This window comes from Musca autumnalis, unplaced genomic scaffold, assembly GCF_047663935.1.
Source record: "Musca autumnalis isolate F117 unplaced genomic scaffold, ASM4766393v1 scaffold_2, whole genome shotgun sequence".
Classification (NCBI taxonomy): Eukaryota; Metazoa; Arthropoda; class Insecta; order Diptera; family Muscidae; genus Musca; species Musca autumnalis.
The window spans coordinates 89,764,507-89,779,375 of NW_027411755.1; the positions used below are offsets into that span (position 1 = coordinate 89,764,507).

General features: G+C 34.8%; 3 long non-coding RNA genes across 3 annotated transcripts; all 3 read right to left on the minus strand.

The window, feature by feature from the left end:
• Positions 1–6,033: 6,033 nt before the first annotated feature.
• On the minus strand, positions 6,034–6,701 carry LOC141392937 (uncharacterized). The gene is made up of 3 exons (XR_012409918.1): positions 6,591–6,701; positions 6,252–6,508; positions 6,034–6,193 (listed from the first exon to the last, which is right to left on the minus strand). It is a non-coding gene; the product is annotated as an uncharacterized lncRNA (long non-coding RNA).
• A 4,605-nt stretch (positions 6,702–11,306) lies between these two features.
• Positions 11,307–12,249, minus strand: LOC141392938 (uncharacterized). Its single transcript, XR_012409919.1, has 3 exons — positions 12,052–12,249; positions 11,904–11,982; positions 11,307–11,845 (listed from the first exon to the last, which is right to left on the minus strand). It is a non-coding gene; the product is annotated as an uncharacterized lncRNA (long non-coding RNA).
• A 73-nt stretch (positions 12,250–12,322) lies between these two features.
• LOC141394233 (uncharacterized) lies at positions 12,323–13,888 on the minus strand. Its single transcript, XR_012410285.1, has 5 exons — positions 13,731–13,888; positions 13,507–13,663; positions 13,161–13,394; positions 12,707–12,905; positions 12,323–12,644 (listed from the first exon to the last, which is right to left on the minus strand). It is a non-coding gene; the product is annotated as an uncharacterized lncRNA (long non-coding RNA).
• Positions 13,889–14,869: the final 981 nt, after the last annotated feature.

Here is a 14,869-nt window from a genome sequence, read left to right on the forward strand (position 1 = left end):
CCCCATCCCTAACAAATGAGAGAATTTATCGAAAAAATTAATTATGACATGTCTAAATTCAAAATTGAAAAATTTGTTGAAAACACAAAAATTTTTAGAAAAAAGGAAAAAGATGAATGAAAATTAATGAACTAAACATTTTATATAGATGCAGAAGGAAGATGGTTGTGTTTCCTTCTTAATTCCACACACATTTCTTGTCCATTAGTTCAAAATCGCGTAAAAAATCAGAAACAAAAAGGAAACAAATACCTGAAAGTCTGTATACACAAATATTGTTTTGACATGTCTCTCTCTCTTTAATTTTGAAAATAGAAACATATAAAAATATATTGAAAATACAAAATTATTCAGAATTTATGAAAAAATGAATGAAATGTGTGTAGTTAAATATAGAAGATACATTTGAAGGAAAGTCTATAGATTTTCCTATCCATTTAATGTATATTTTATGTGTTTTCGGTTCAAATGTCCGTGAAAACAAGGAAACAAAAATGTAGGAAATTTTGTTTATGTTTCTGTTAATTACGAATGGTGTCGTGGAAACGGGTTAATTCGTGTACGTCGTTCGACAGGCGAACAACGTAATTGAAACGCTCGTGTGAACATGACAGTAAGGAAATAAATCATACGCAAACGAACTATGGTACTGAACTAGTTCCCTAGATTTAACAACTCTACTAGAGCTGAAAAAAAAATTGATGGTATTATCGATAATATCGATTATTTTTTTAAAAATTCTATATCAATAGATATCGATGTTATCGGACTAAAAACCCCTAACCATGGCGGAATAATATGCTGTTTATATTAGCGCTTTTTTCCGGGTTAACCTTCTTTATGAGGATTTGTTTGACGTATATGTAATGGAAGCTTTGTTCCTTTACTTTTTTAATGGTAAGGGTGGTAAAAGAGAAAAATGTCAAAATTGCTCAAAATTTCTCTCTCATGAACATTTTTACCAGAAAAGTAAAGGAACGGAGAAATGGTAGATGTGGCAGCAATGTCAAAAAGAAACATAAAAAAATCAATTTTCGCCTTTTATTTCACAGTTTTTCATTTAGTTTTGTCAGCGTTCGACTCAAAAGTCGAAAAATCAGTTCTGCCATTTTTTACCTGCAGAAATTTTGCTGGTAGCCTGTAGTAGAAGAGAAAGCCATTTTCGATCTCTCTCCACTCTCACTCTCTTAAAAATTGCTTCCAGTTTTGCCACTTTTCGGGGTTAAGGAACGCTTTGCAGGTTAAAAATGGTAACAAATGGCAAAAATGGTATGTAAAGGAACACAGCTGGAATTGACATTTAAAACCCAGTGGGTTTGTTTAATCCGGTTATATATAAACGTACTATAAGAAGGTGTTAGGCCATGTTTATATTATAGACTTTTGCAGGGTTAACCTTCTTAATGAGGATTTATTTGAAGTATAAGCAAAGGAATTGACATTTGAAACCCAGTGGGTTTGTTAAATCCGCTTATATATAAACGTACCTTTACATCGATAACAATAATCGGGCCTTTTACCACACCAAACGTCAAAATAACGCATTACTGTGAATTGCTGGTTTACCTTTTGTATTTTATTCACAATTGGTCTGTTCCTTTACTTTTGAAAGTGGTAAAACCGGCAAAAGTAGTATAAGTTGTAAACTGCACTCATATGAATTGTATGGTGTCTGAAGTAAAGGAACGCTTTTCGAGTAAAAAGTGGTAAAACTTGAAGATTCTTGCACGTAAAGGAACATAGCTAATAATGCATTTTGACAACTGATGTGATAATTAGGTGTTTTTGCCGTTGTACGTTTGACATGATTTGATGTAATAGGGCGTTTATACTATTGAAGGTTAACCCTGTGGGATTTAAAGATCCTGTGGGTTAATCTTAACCGTTTACATATATATGCCTTTGAGAGGTTAAAATGACTGCTGACATTTGTTTATGTATACATACAAGAAAAGTATTCCGAAGAAAATGTAAGTCCATATTTACATTAGGCAATTTTCCTTGCGGCAATTGTCAGTTTGTAGGTGAGAGAGGGTGTTGAGAGGCAAAGGGTTACCATATGCCTCATCCCTCTCTCCATCAAACTGACAATTGCCGCAAGGAAAATTGCCTAATGTAAATATGGACTTAAATAATTTTTAAAATTTCTGGAGATAATGATAGAAAAATTAAATAGAACGGGAAATATACACCACAATTGGACATATTGGATTAGAGCTGCCATGCCATATTCATGTTTCTTCCACAATTAAAGAACTCGTTTGCAGATGAATTATGTACATAGGTTTTGTGAAAGACTAACAAAGAATGGGATTGAAGATGAATTTTAATTTCAACGTCGGTCTTATCCTGTACCCTGCCACGACCGAACATTTTCCATATTGCCCATATGTCAATGATATATCTAATGAGCTTCTAGAAACGGAAGACATATCACCGCACAAATGTCAAAAGTGTAAAGAATATCCTTCGCCCATTTGCTAGAATTGCCTGCACAGTGGAGCAACCGTTGTGAAAACATTGTAGTTAGCTGGACCAGATTTAGATACCTTGATGCACATATGTATGTATATGTGTTCATACATACAGTTATGAGACTGTCACCAAGCAACCAAATCCATTTAGAGCAAGATGATCGAGTCAAGTGAATGCTGATGGCTCCAGCAGGCAAAAGCTTATTTTGAAAACTACTACAACTTCGACGTCGCATAAACTCAGAGGTGTTTGATGTATAGGCAAGCATAATTAAACATATCAAGGACTCGGCTTGCTAGGTCATGTTGTGCTAAAATATGGGGATGTCAATCAGTTAGAAGAAAAATCTTAAAAATTCGAAAGCTCGTTATGATTATTAATTAATATACTCTTAATTAATTAAAGATAAATAAAAAGCAAAAAATTTTGTCATAATAAAATATTTGATTAATAATTATGTCTCTTTTTGTTGTAATTTTGGACAAAAGATGTGTAAGGAAATAGTCTATTTCGGATACATCCATTGAACCGACCATATGATACCCTATACTACTGAGCGTGAGCTTTCCGCTTATCAAAGTACTTTTAAGAGACAGGAATGCTTAAAACTAGATTCAAAGATTCAAGTACTATGGATGATTGGGATATATACACGCGAACGCTACCAAAAAAGTAAATTCTTCCTATTTATCTTTGCAGCAGGCATGTATTAGTTGAAGCCCGCCAATATATTCAATGGGTAATATGTTTTTTGTGTGTTTCGTATTTACTTTTGATGAACGATTCTCTCCTTCTCATTTCCTTCTTCGAGAACTTGGCTATCCAATTATTACGTTTTTTATTATTACCACACAAACCGTACCATTTCCCAACTTTTACCACTTCTAGATCTATTTGTGTTTGGATGAATTTTTGCCATGGCTTAGGGAGGATGAATTGTGGAGCCGAAAATAATACCCCCGCCTCTTTATGATAATTGCTATAACTGAACAGCTTATTTTTCGTTTCCATGGGAAAGGTTGTAGATGATTGTGATTTCAATTTTCATACCGATATCTGCTGTTCGTTATATAGTGCATGCTTTTTTCACCTTTCTATCATAGTAAATCCATACAAAACCAGTTCTGTGGCCATGTTTTGCTCGCCTAATATTTCCTCCAATTCTGTCGCCCATCGCTTCTTTTTATGTTTAATGACCTATAAGTGAAAGGGAAGTGTTTTATATTTTAATATATTATTAAAATATTATGTGCAAAATTACTTTTCCGCGTTTCCTTTTCCTGTTTCCGATTATTTTCAATTTCATTACAATATTTTTTCTTGAGTTGTGCGAGTTGGTTTGACAATGATACAAATGTAAACAAATGGGTTGTGAAAACAGTTGCAACTTTTCGTACTTTAGGAAAAGAGATGCAATTTTTTATACAAAAACAGTGATGTATGACATCAGTATCATGATTTTATGCAGGATCTCAAACAAATCCGGTCATGAAAAGATTTAAATTTGTGTGGTAAATCTTCATAAATTTGGTGAGATTAGGCAAACAAATCCTGATAATGAAGGTTAACCCTGCAAAAAACTATAATATAAACAGCATATAAAGGCCTGCGTACATAAGCTGCTCTGCCTGATTGCCTTGCTTTCCTGCTTGACATAATAAAAATAAAAGAATAAAGAAGGCCGAGCAAATTTCGAACTGGGTTGCCCTTTTCTTTTTTATTCTTTTATCAGAAGTAAGCAAGGTAAGCAGGCAAGGCAGCTTATGTACGCAGGCCTTAACACCTTCTTACTGCTAAACCTAAATAACGACCTTAATATCGATAGCGATCGATTTTTTAAAATTAAATATAGAAAATAGGTCTGTACGCATGATACAATGATACAAGGTAACCTCACGCTCACAGCACACAGAGTTGTATTCGCTTTGACGTCCCTTCATTGACAAACTTTGTACGTATATATTAAAATATGTCAGGTTTATTTACATTCTAAATTTCAAACCAATTTAATTAAAATTTTTAATTTATATTTTTCAGGCAGATGGAAGTCAATTTAGCCCTGTACGTCTATTTGGCTGGAGAATAACTGTCGAACGGATTAGCCGATGTGGTCCAAATGTTGATCCTCGAAATATTTTTCTAAGCATTGAACAATTTCGCATTAGCTCCGTGACATAAAGCATGAATTTGGTTGCAGATGTATAATTTTACAGGTGTTGAAGCACCTGGTCTTCAGCTACACATAAAAGATAAATGTGTATACCCTCAGCCTATAAGCTTAGGTCAAAATTGTGCCTCATCGAAATAATGGTTCAGACGATTTGGAGTTGATTTATCCATGGCCGTCCGTCTAGGTGATGCGCACGATAACTCTCGAACAGATCAACTGACTTAGACCAAAAATAGCATTTCTTTCGGACCTAGATCATGTATGGAATATATCGTTTCAATCCTTCGAGTACCACGACACACAATTTTTCCTTAAATGCAGTTTATTTGATATTGCACATCGTAATATTTCTTTCAAACATTTGCATGCTCTTGCTTCCGGGGAAAACAACACTTCCCACTTTCTTTTCGAAAGATATCGCGCCCTGTACTTTCAGTTGGTAAACGTATAAATTAGAGTTTTTGGACCACTACGTCAGAAAGAATGGACATGGACGAAAAACTTAATATCGCTCCACAAAGAAATAGCGTCGGTATAAATATCCTTCCGTACTGTACTTCAACAAAAAATTTGAACTTTTGTGGTGGAGGCAAAATAATGTGAAGCCCGATATGGACCATTTTAGAAGTTAGAGTCAATTTGTACAATATATTATCCTTAGTTCGGATCAAATTGTTTGCTTTTTTCGTTTAAGAGATATATCGTGTACCATTTTAGTGAAATTTTTTAACTTTTGGGTGAGTTACCGGAAAGTGTGGACCAATATTGTCCATCTTCGAACTTATACTAACTATAGACTCCAAATTGTCTGAAACGAATTTCGTCCAAACATACCTGGGGTCTAAAACCATTATATCTATGGGCACATTTTGCCCGTAAAGACTGAGGGTATAAAAATGCGGAATACTATGGCTAACTTCCAAAACATCAGTTGCTTTGTAAATCTCTTAGGCATCCTATTCCATAATGTCGCTGTTGTGCATTTGAAACGCAGAGAAGATTTTGCAGCGGTGTGCACTTTAAAATTCTTCTAAAATGCACGAGCAGTAACTGAAACAACGCAGTTTTAAAACTACACCTTGAAGTCGACGGTAGAGCATTCCAAGCGAAGTCAACCCCAATCACAACGCTCCACATTACAAGGAGAAACCTCTTACTCTCCGCAGGAAAAACACAAACAAGTTATATATATCTTATAATTGCAGTTTAATATTCTATACATTTGAAAAGTACAAAAATGAATAAAAAGAACGTTTTAAGCATTAATGAGTACCCATATTTTAATTACTATATTCCATCGTAACACAATTGTTCATTGGCTTCACTATCTAAAGAGGATTCCTAACTAAACATTTCCTTTGGGGACGGACATTAGCTCTTACGAGAAATCTCATTTTCTAATAGTGACTTGACTCTCTGAGGTTTTTGTACTATATTGAGGTTGATTTGTTTGGTGTTATATGTGTCCGGATTGACTGTCTCCACTCATTTCTTCTTCTACATGTTCCAGGCGTTGACAACATATTTGGTGATTGGTCTGCCTCGCGTCTGTAAAAGAAATATTTGCATTTTGTCAAACTATAAGAACTATGAAGCGATAACATACCTTTTTATTTCCTTTGTTCCTTCATCGTCGGAGAAATCTTTAGTTTCTTCACTTTTCCATGAGCCGTATTCTGGTTCCTCATATTGTAACAGGTGTTATGTCACCAGATACGTTTAGTAAAGATCTTAGCCAATTCAAATCGGCGCGAAGGCGGCGGATTCATCAGGATGAACAAAAACTGCTGCTGGCAAGCAAACACTTGATTTGTTTATTCTTATCTTCTATACGGAGACCAGTGGTCTAGCTTTGTTTAAAATCTGCAATAATACAAAGATATTCCAGTCTACTTCTGAGAAACAGAAAAACATCATTTCGATCTGCTTCTACATAAATACACACTTATTTTAGCGAGTTTTCACATTGACCGCGAGTCCGTTTCATTTGTGCACACTGCTCAACATTTTTTGTAAAATTTTTCTTAAAAACACGAAAATATTGAAAGATATATATATATATATTTTTATTCTGTTCCAACAATTTATAAATTGTATATATATATATACACAAACGTAAACAAACAGTTTGTTGTTTTTGTTGTAATTGACATCCAATAACAACAAAAACGTTCATATTGTTTCGAAGCAGTGTTGTATTTGGCAGCTCAAGGACGGGTTTTTCTAATGAGATTACCTTCTTATTCTGCCATGGTCTGTACGATAACCCAAAAGTTTGTACAAATTTGTAAAAACTTTTACAAAATGCTGTTCGATAACAAACTTGTAAAGTAAAAGAGAGCGAATTTGGAGACAATAGTGAGAGAATTTTGGAGAGTTTTGGAGAGTTTTGTTTACAAGTTTTTGCAAGGAAAATTTTTCTTGTAAGAACTTGCAAGTTTGATCAGCTGATTTAAATTCTAATATTTTGTGGCGGACTTCTTGGCCAAAACATAAACAAACGTTTGGCTATTAAAATAAATAGAAATAAAAAAGGGAAAAATTATTAAATAAATTATGGAAAACGAGAATGTAAATAAAATAGCTTATTTTGTAGGTTGAGGTGACTACTTTTTTATTTTATTATGTATTTATTTAATCTTTTCTGCCAACATCTTCTTCTTCTTCAAATCACCTGACTTCTTGCAAGTTTTTACAAATTAGGTCTGTACGATAACCCAAAAGTTTGTGCAAATTTGCACAAACTTTTACAAAATGCTGTTCGATAACAAACTTGCAAAGTAAAAGAGAGAGAATTTGGAGACAATTGTGAGAGAATATTGGAGAGTTTTGGAGACTTTTGTTTACAAGTTTTTGCAAGGGAAATTTTTCTTGTAAGAACTTGCAAGTTTGATCAGCTGGTTTAAATTCGAATGTTTTGTGGCGGACGTCTTGGCAAAAACATAAACAAACGTTTGGCTATTAAAATAAATAGGTATAAAAAAGGGAACAAATATTAAATAAATTTTGGAAAACGATAATGTAAGTAAAATAACTTATTTTGTAGCTTGTGGTGACTATTTTATTATTTATTTTATTTAATCTTTTTCTGTCAACTTCTTCTTGTTTATCAAATCAGCTGACTTCTTGCAAGTTTTTACAAATTGCTGTTCGATAACAATCTGCAAATTTTTTGCTTCGAGAGAGTAAAAATGGTGGAGAGAGGTTACTGAGAACTTGCTGAGTACTTGCAAGTACTTTTTACTTGCGAAGTTATCGTACACACCTATTGCTGTTCGTTAACAATCTGCAAATTTTTAGCTTCGAGAGAGTAAAATTGTTGGAGAGACGTTACTGAGAGCTTGCTGAGTACTTGCAAGTACTTTCCACTTGCGAAGTTATCGTACAGACCTAATATCTTATGTTGGAAACATCGATTGTTTGCCAGCTCCAAAGGTTAAAATACATTGAACTTTGTTGCTTGCTACACGCTCAACTCTTATGTTACACGCTAAAACTTTCATACGAAACTTTCCCATTATTTTGGCGTTCATAGATCGAGTTCCATACAAAAGTAATTTTATGAAATTACTGTAATGGGGAACTCGACTCGAACGATAATATCAATAGCAATCGATATTTTAAAACATTATATCGAAAATATCTAATGTTGGGAATATCGATGGTTTGCCTCGCCTGGTTGCCTTGCTTCCTGCTTCATTTCTGACATAATAAAAATAAAAGAATAAAGAAGGCCGAGCAAATTTCGAACTAGGTTGCCCTTTTCTTTTTTAGTCCGTGTTTAGACACACAAATTTCTCGGGAAAGTAAATTCAGTTTTTAGGCAATAGGGGGTAGGAAAGCGTACTGAGGAGCTCTTTCCTCTCCTCTCTCTACCAAAAAACTCAATTTACTTTCCCGAGAAATTTGTGTGTCTAAACACAGACTTATTCTTTTATCAGAAGCAAGCAAGGTAAGCAGGCGAGGCAGCTTATGTACTCAGGGCTTAAAGGTAGAAACACAATGAAATACGCCGCTTTTTCACACTCAGTTTCATGTAAAAGACTAAAGGCCAAGTACTACCTAATTCAAATGAATTAGGCAGCATTTGAATTTGGTAGTACTTGGCCTTTAATCATTTACATGAAACTGAGCGTAAAAAAAGCGGCGTATTTCATTCTGCTCACACCTTAAAGGTGCAAACCCATAATAGTATTGGTAAATTTTGAAGTTTTTGTCAATGTATGTGTGAGTATTTTAAGCAGGATTGAAATCAAAATAGTTTTGATTTTGTAAATGAACCCCTTTCATTCCGATGAACTTTCTTTATTTTCCAAGTTACCAACAAACAATTTTTAAAAACAACAAATGCTATTTGTTGGGAAATTAAAAAAAAAATTGGAAAAGTTCAACCCAGAATCGAGTTTTGGAGGAAAATTCATCATTTTTGGAACATGGATTGAAGGAATGCCACGCACTATTCAACCACACACGTACACAAGATTTCATCGCCCATAGTGTATGTCCCGGGCCACACTAGAGAAATTTCAATGAAATTTTGACATGAAACTTCGCATTTTTGTCCCGGTCCACACTAGAGTGAATTTCATAAAAAAAAATTCATGAAATTAGGTGCTCTTAGGTCGAATTTCCCACTACAGCAATTTCATGATTTTACTCTACTATGGAACTCAATCTAGAGACGCATAATTTCATGTCAAAATTTTATTGAAATTACTCTAGTGTGGCCCGGAACTTTTGGGAAAAACAATGTTTTTCTTGTTATGGCCTATTATTCTTTTTTGCGGATTTCCAGGCATCATAATTGCATTTTGCAAACAAGATGCCTGGCACTCCACTCCATGTAATGGACTATGACGTCGCCGAAGAGGAAGTTGATTCAACACCAAACTCTCATATGGCTGAAATCAACAACAAAACATCTAACTTAAATGGAAGAATCATACTCAACGAACGAAAACGCAAAAGGCTTGAAAAATTAAATATACCGACTAATGTCGATCTTTCTGAATTGACAGCTAGATTATCTAAACATAAAGAAAATGGCCACAATAAATACGGCATTTTAGAAGTTCTTGCGGAAGCAGACGTTGAAGGTGCACCACCAATTAAAAAACCGAAAGTTCCTAATGCGAATAAAGTGGAAAGCAAAAAGAAATGGTGTCCCCCCATAATAGTTTACAATGTAAACATAAAGGCTCTAATCGACAACCTGAAGGGTTCAATTCCTGAGTGCTCTTTTCAAATTAAAAACGTAAACAAAAATAAAAGTAAATTATAGCTGTGTTCCTTTACTTACCTGAGGTTACCATTTTAACCATTTGTTACCATTTTTAACCTGCAAAGCGTTCCTTAACCCCGAAAAGTGGCAAAACTGGAAGCAATTTTTAAGAGAGTGAGAGGGGAGAGAGAGCGAAAATGGCTTTCTTTTCTACCACAGGCTACCGCAAAATTTATGCAGGTAGAAAATATGTGTGTTCGTTTACTCAAAATTTGTACGAATTTTTACCGGATGTTGTTCGTTTACTCTACAGTACAATCACAGTTTATACAGTTGGTCATTCAGCCCAAACTAGTTAGCCCTGACTATTAAGTTTTCTGTCAAATACATAAAATACAAAGGAAATCAAATCACAATAATGAACAATCTATTATGTTTGTTGTCAAATGTTGTTAACAGAACTCTGAATGGCCAACTGTATAAACTGTGAGTACAATACAAAAGACCTTAGTCGTTTACAAGAAGTTACTGGACTTGTACAAATTATTGAGTAAACGAACACACCTAATGGCAGAACTGATTTTTCGACTTTTGTTTGACGATTGACCGAAGAAAAAGTCGAACACTGACAACACTAAAGGTCTGTTCGTTTACTCAATAATTTGTACAAATTTGTACAAGTCCAGTAACTTCTTGTAATCGACTAAGGTCTTTTGCATGGTACTGTAGAGTAAACGAACAACATCCAGTAACAATTTGTACAAATTGTAAGTAAACGAACACACCTTAAATTAAAAACTGTGAAATAAAAGACGAAAATTGATTTTATGTTTTTTTCTGACATTTCTGCCGGATCGACCATTTTTCCGTTCCTTTACTTTTCTGGTAAAAATGTTCATGAGAGAGCAATTTTGAACAATTTTGACACTTTTCTCTTTTACCACTCTTACCATTAAAAAAGTAAAGGAACAAAGCTTATACTTTTCAGATTACTCTGTACATTCATCGATGATGGCTATCCTGAGGGACAAGGGCATCCATTCTTATTCGTTTACACCCAAAGAACTAAAACAAGTTTCTTTAATTTTGCGTGGTTTGAATGTTTACACTGAAGCCGACGAAGTAAAGCAAGAACTGGATGAGCTTGTACCAAATACTGTGGCATTCGTTTCAAAATTTAAGACAAAAATGTCAATTAAAAAAAACCGTGACACTGGTCTGTTTCTTGTTTCTCTCCTTCCTGGTAAAAACATCGGTGATGTTTCACATATTCGCACAATTGCTCATCAATCATCCATTACTTGGGAAAAACCCAAAAAGAAAGAAAACGAAATCCAAAGTCGTAGATGCCAGCGATGGGGCCATATAGCTCGCAACTGTAACTCTGCGTATAACTGCATAAAATGCTCCCAAAAACATGGACCTGGGGAATGCCAACGGTCTAGCAATGATTCTTCCGATCCATTTTGCATAAACTGTGGAGAATCGGGCCACCCGGCCAACTGGAGAGGTTGCGAAGTATACAAGAAATATGTAGCAGTCAAACAAAGACGTATTTCAAAAGAAATTGAAATAAAAAACGCAGCAAAACAAAACGTAAATGTAGCCCTATGTTCTTCGTACGTTCGCCCTGAAAAATCATTCGCTAGTCAACTCAAGCCCAAAACATCGAATGTTAACACACAACAACAAAAACCAAGCAAGAAGAGAGCTGGGAAACCTTTTTTTGGACTCCGAGGAGCTTTCTTTGGAAGACGAAATAAACAGTTTCTTGTCGCGTTACACCAAAATGTCAAAAGCTGAAGCAAAAACTGAGTTTTTGCGACTTCTAAATAAAGTAAGAACTACATATGGACCATAGAATCATATCTTTATTAACGTTCAATGTAAGATCACTTGTTGACAGAAGTCGTCAACTGGATCTGTATAAAGTTCTTAATCATAACAATGTGGATATTGCCTTCATCCAAGAGAGCCATCTAAGAAGAAACCAAAAAGTTAAAATTGCAGATTACAATTTTATATGTGATAACTCACCTTTAGGCGTTGCAGTGGTTATTAAAAAAATCCATTCAATATGAAAGGGTCACCTTGGAAGATGTTGGGATTTGTACAGCTTTTGTGCAAATTGAGTTAATTACAAAAAACATTATTAAAAAGTATATAATAGGATCAATATACATACCATGTAGTTACTCATCTCAGAATTTTGAGCGAGATCTGAATAAACTAACACTATGTTTACATTTACGAAATCCACTCGATTTCAACTGTCAATTCCATTGCTCAAACGTCAAATGAAATCCACTCGATTTCGGATGAGTTTTCATTTGACGTATACACAAAGGAGTTGACAGTTGAAATCGAGTGGATTTCGTAAATGTAAACATAAGCTAAGTCTATGTATTAGAAATAATGATGGTTTCAAGTTTGGAGGGGATCTAAATTCCAAAAACCCTCAAAAAATGGTTGGATGATAATACGCTGGAGGTAACTCGAATTTGTGATTCGACGCCTTCATATCCGAATGGCCCTTCGTTTTTAGATCACTTCCTTATGTCTGTGTTTAGACACACAAATTTCTCGGGAAAGTAAATTGAGTTTTTGGGAGAGAACGGAGAGGAAAGAGCTCCTCAATACTCTTTCCTACCCACTATTGCCTAAAAACTGAATTTACTTTCCCGTGTGTCTAAACACGGACTAAAAGTGGCAATATTATTGACATTAACAGGAGCAACTGTGAAATAACTTCTCTTCCATCATTCTCCGACCATTTTCCTATCAAAATGACAAAAAAATTACAAACCTTAGGCTTGATCCTGAAAACACCGCATACTTACACATCGTACAAAAACACGAATTGCGCATCTTTTCGTCGTGACATGGATGCTGAACTAACCCGATTAATGCCACCTCCTAACACCAATATTGAAAACCTGCAAATTGATGAGCGGATCAGGCAATTTGATGACGCATTTTCCAGAATCCATGCCAATCACTCCAGAAAAATAAAAGTAAAGGACGAGAAGTTTCCACTTTCTGAAAGGACAGAGAAACTCTATAAGATGAAACATCAATGGCAGAAGGAACTTAAGAAGATATTCCATAGAACCGGAAATAGACTCAGCAGTGAGTACAAAATATTATCAAAACAAATTCAACTTTTAAAAATTATTATTAAAGAATCTGTGAGCATAGAGCATGCCAACCGCTTTAGCAACAGATTACAGAATATCAAACCAAGCCCTTCTGCATTTAAACAGATTTCTAAAATAACGGGGAAAAATCAATTACCTTTTTGTCGCCGTTTAAACCAAAATGGTAATGTAATCATCAAATCTTCTGAGATAGCTGATCAATTTCAAAACTTCTACTCGTCCGTCTTTCAACATCGAATTCCCGAAAACCCAGTTGAAGATCTAACTCAAAGGGTTACTTCAGCTATCAGTCCGATCTCCAGGCATATTTACACCTTCACCGATGAGTTCAATTCTCTCTCGAACCCTGACACAATTCATTTCACGAGCTCTGAAAATATAAGAAATATTATTCAGAATAATAACAAAAAATCTAGTGGTTTGGATGGAATTTCAAATTATATAATAAAAAAATTACCAGAAACAATTATTAAGTTCCTTACCATTATATTTAATAATTGCTTAAATAATGGATACTTTCCCATCAAGTGGAAGGTAGCGAAGATAATTCCTATAAGAAAAAAGGCGAACAGCGAAATTACATCCGATTTCCGTCCAATTTCCATGCTGTCCAATATAGGAAAATTGTAAGAACGTGTTCTGAAAGAAAAGATGGAAAACCAGTTTATAATAAATCCTATTTCTAATTACCAATTTGGTTTTAAACAAGCTCATTCGACACAGCATGCTCTCATGAAATTCCACCATGACATTACCACGAAATTGAGAGATCAAAACTATACGGTTGCTATATCCTTAGATGTAGAAAAAGCATTTGATTCGGTATGTCACGAGGGGATTCTGTACAAACTCGTGGATTTAGGAATTGATAAAAGTTACTCAGAGCTTTCTAACACAAAGACAATTTACGGTACAAATTCAAAATTCCTTATCTTCTTATGGATTAGTGCAAAGTGGAGTACCACAAGGAGGTGTACTTGCCCCACTTCTGTTTAACCTGTTCCTACATGATTTTCCACATGTGACACGTGATTCTCAGGCTATATTATATGCAGATGACTGCCTTATATATTCCCACGACATCTCTCCAAGAAATGCTCTAAATATAGCAGTAGCACACCTTAAAATAATAAACGAATATTACAAATTATGGGGCATAAAAATAAACGCTGCCAAATCTGAAGCAATATGTATTAGAAATGCATCTGGCAAATAACCAAGACTAGTCGTTCCGGAGAGTAAAACACTGACATTGTCACTCGATGGGGTCAACATTCAATTTTCTAACAGCATTAAATATCTGGGAATACATTTTGATAAGTTAATGAAATTTAACAAACACGGCCGTTCCACACTACTCAAAGCCAAACGTATTGCTGGTTCATTTTCTTTCCTTATTAACAACAGACATTTGCCACATCAAACGAAGCTTCTTCTGTACAAGGTGATGATTAGATCAATCATGGTTTACGGATTTCCAATCTGGTTTACTATCTCGCCGATAGTAGCCAAAGAATTGGAGATATTTGAGCGTAAAATATTACGAAAGTGCGTAAACAAACATTACGTAAATAGAAATAAAAAACACTCCAACAGTCACATCTACTAGTCATCGGGAGTTCAGCCTCTCTGTCTTTACGCACTTCACCACCTAAGAATGTTTACAGAGAAGCTTGAGTTTCATGAAAATGATCTATTGAAAGAATTATACCAACTTGAAAAACACCTTACATGGTCTGGTTCAGCTTACTTATCGCCAGTTGGCATCATCAACGAAGTTACTGACAACGTACCAGATCAATACGCACTATCAGAATTCTACCAAAAAAACAGTTCCCTCAACAA